Below are 3,942 nucleotides of genomic sequence, written 5' to 3' on the forward strand. Positions count from 1 at the left end.
TAATGTCGGCAGAAAAGGCTTGTTTGCCTGCGAAGTGACGGTGGTGGTGCTGCGGGTGGCAGCGGGTGAGGATGAGGGGATGCAAATAAAAAAAATACAACTGACAAATGTGCAGCCGCAATGGTGGACAAAGTATGTTTATTGACTTGGATATGCGTATTACAGGGAGAAAAAAAAACATTTTATGAAGATTATTTTATGCAAAAAATCCAAAGTTGTATCTCCTCCAGTTTCTGAAGTTCAGCTTCAAGAACTGAATTTGTGATATATTCAACAGTTACCTTTGATGCTAGCTGGCTGTTTTATTTTTATTTTTCAATCAGTTTAGCAGCTGGAGTTCTTAAGAAAAGCAAAAAATAAAAAAAATTGTCACTTCTCTCAAAAAGATTACTGGTTGCTCTCTTTTTTTTTTTAAGTGAATCAATCCTTACATTAAATTGGGTTTTAACAGGCTCAGAATGGTGTGTCTTTGAGGAAAGACAAAAAGCTGTCTGAGAAGTCAGTGTTTTTCTTCCAAATCTAACTTTGAGAACATACTGTTCAACAGCCAATCATTATATCTTATCTTTTTTTAATATTACTGAACCATTGCATTATTTGGCTATAATGCACAGCACCATGTTTGGTGAAAACCAAATACAGCACATCGGCACACGGCTCGTCAATAGGCACCACCAAGCTAATGACTCCATGAAGACCAAGGAGCTCAGTTGTGGAGAGGTCTAAATCAGGTTTGGGCAATAGAAAATATCAGAAACTTTTAAAATCCTGTGGAGCACCATTGAGGGATGGTGATGCTGCATGGTGGTTACCGTCTCCTCATACTAAGAGGGTTCGAATCAGGGCTGGAGGCCTTTCTGTGGCCCCCTTCCTCCCACCGTCCAAAAACATGCATGTCAGTTTAATTGGTGACTCTAAATTGTCCCTAGGAGTGAGTGTAAGTGTGGATTGTTGTTTTTCTCGTTCGTCTCTGTGTAACCTGCCTCTCACTCAATGACAGCTGGGATAGGCTCCAGCCCCCCGAACCTGAGTTGGATTAAGTGGGAATAGAAAATGGACGGATGGAGCACTGTAGAATCCATCAACAAAGGTGCCTAATAAGGATCATCCACTAAAACTCACGTACTGTCAAGGAGGGCATTAATCAGAGAGGCAACAAAGAGACCAAAGGTAACCCTGAAGAAGCTGGAAAGCTTTACAGTGGAGACTGGTGTATCTGTCCATAGGACCACTATAGTTGTACACTCCACAGAGCTGGGTTGAGTGACAGAGTGGCCAGAAAAAGTCATTGCTTACAGAAAGGTTCACCAAAAGGCATGTGGGAGAGTCAGCAAGCATATGGAATCTAACTGAGAATCTGTGATGTTACTTAAATAGTACACCAGCAGAACCCATCCAACTTGAAGTTGGTGGAGCAATTTTGCTTTGAAGAATGGGCAAAAAACTTAAATAAATAAAGGTTATATTGACATACCTTTGGAGAATTGCTGCTATAATTGCTGCACAATGAGGCTTTAGAAAATAATGGTTTTGGAAGAGGGAATAGATATCCCCACACTACTTTAGATTAACCTTTTTTTTATATTCATTGCTTTTTCTTTCATTTTACCTCACTATTTTTTGTAGATTTTTACACAAGTCCCCTAATTCTTATTGCATCTTAGTACATAAATTCTTAGAAATAAGGAGGATGTACTTTTTTCTTTTCACATTTCAGTTTCACTGTATTTAGGGGTGGCAATCGTGTACATTGCACTCAGTTTGATGATATGATTCCACACTAATACTAACTGTTAATTTATGTTTTAATTCCATGTATGATCAGAAGAAATGCACAATATGTTGTGAAAATACTTGCACAAAATAGTTGCTGTTTTACAGAGCAAGTATGTTTTAGAACTGAGTACTGAGGCCTCTTGGGATGTTAGTGATGTGAAAAGAGTATGGCACCACATAAAGAGAGCAAAACCACAGGGGCTATGCAAGAAGGGAATTGATCACAGAGGCCAAAAGTTAACTTAAGGTGCCGCAAAGCTCCACAGCAGACTGGAGAACCCCATAGGGAAGCGTGTTGGTGGCAGCATCATGCTGTGGCTAAATTTGTCCACAGTATCACCTTCTTGGGGAAAATCTGTTGCAGTCTTCCAAATAATTCAGATTGGGACAGTGGTTTGCCTTTCAGCATGATAAAACCCTTAGCAAACTACTAAAAGCAACACTCAAGTGGTTTTTGGGAACACATTTGAATGTATTGGAATGGTCTGGTAACAGCACAGATGCCAGTCCCATTGAGAATGTGTGATGGGAATTACCCAACAACCCTCAGAACATTTGATCACTTTTGTCATGTGTTTATAACATGAGTATAGGACTAATATATCGCATTGAGTTTTTCTCAATTTCAGTAAATAACACCATTTGTTTTATCATCACCACTCTGGTGGATGCCATGTTGTGGTGGTTAAATGTAAATTCAACATGTTACAATTAAATTGTGTTGATCCCTGACTGGTTGTAATGACTAATTTCACTTGGTTAGGTCTAGAAATCCAAACTACTTGTTAAAAATGATAATGGTTTGGAGTAAATGCATTCTGTTTTACCATGCAGCCATCACCTTCATGGAAGCAATATTTACAATTTACATGCAGTCGCTTCATGACCAAGTAGCATATTCTACAAATGCAATTATCGGTATTTCAGTCTGCATGCATAAATTCCCCATGGGGCCTAATTTGGGAAAAGGTCAGTCTCGTGATGATATAAATGCTGCAAAATTCATTTTAATTCCAGGGCAGAGGAGAAAAAAGGGGATGAATACTTTTACAAGGAACTGTATGCTGAGCACTTGTTGGCTACCTTTCATTCACTCTACTGTCGAACCCATCCTAAACCATCTCAAGTGTGTTTAGGCTGGCTGACGGCAGAAGCTAGGTCAAATGATGCACCGCTTCGTCACTCAGCCTCATGGTCAAATAGCGCCACCTTTTTCTACTGCAAATGGTCCTGATAGGTGCAAGTAAGATGGGATTCTGCTGCTGCAAAATGCTGCAGTAGCCATGTTGGTTATATGCTGGTTTGACTTTTAAAACTGCACACACAGTTTGACCCTGAAGGCCAGGTTCACAAAGTCTCCTCTGATGTCACCATGTGTCTACAACCCACCAAGGGGTTGACTTGTGAGGCTGGTGACTCCAGGAAACTTATCTTCAGTTACTGAGATAATTACTTGATTGATCTTTAATTGCGCGAGTCTTCCTCATAAGTGCTGGCTTCATCAAATAAGTGGGATGGTTTTTGCCATTATATCTGAAGAATTTCTCAAAGTTCCTGAAAATTTCCAGCCGAACCGCCGACCTTCTTGTCTTACAGTAATGATCAACTGTTTCTTGTAACAATAACAATAAGAGGAATCCAGGCAGATAACAAGCCTTTGTTGACCTTAAGAAACACTTAAGAAACGTGACTTCACATGACTATACTTCTGTGAAGCTGGTGTTGGCCACCAGATGATTTGAATACTGGACTTTTGGTTCCCTGAAACAGTGACCCACTGACCGCACCACAGGAGAAACATTGCTTAACTTACACATCATTGTCATTGAATGCAATGGTGTCACTCATCGTCTGAGCATGATTCATAACATCCTCATAATTTGTATCCTTTTTTTAAGTGTTTAAGCCAACACTACGCTGGTAGATATGAGAGGGGTTTATGACTTAAGAACTGACAGTAGACTGTTACTGAGGTAAACTGTTGTCACCAGTCATCAGTGGATGTGCTGAAAAACCCTCTGTTCTGCTGGGTGTAAAGGTCATTGCTCTGCAGTGCGGATGGTAATGAGAAAAAGAGAATCGGTCTCGAATGAGTTAGTATACGAGTTGTGTCGTGGCTGTTCCCCGCCTCCTTCTCCCAGTTTGAGTGCATCTTCTTCCAGTGCT

This window comes from Leuresthes tenuis, unplaced genomic scaffold, assembly GCF_036924035.1.
Source record: "Leuresthes tenuis unplaced genomic scaffold, fLeuTen1.0.hap1 SCAF_20, whole genome shotgun sequence".
In the NCBI taxonomy this organism is placed as follows: domain Eukaryota; kingdom Metazoa; phylum Chordata; class Actinopteri; order Atheriniformes; family Atherinopsidae; genus Leuresthes; species Leuresthes tenuis.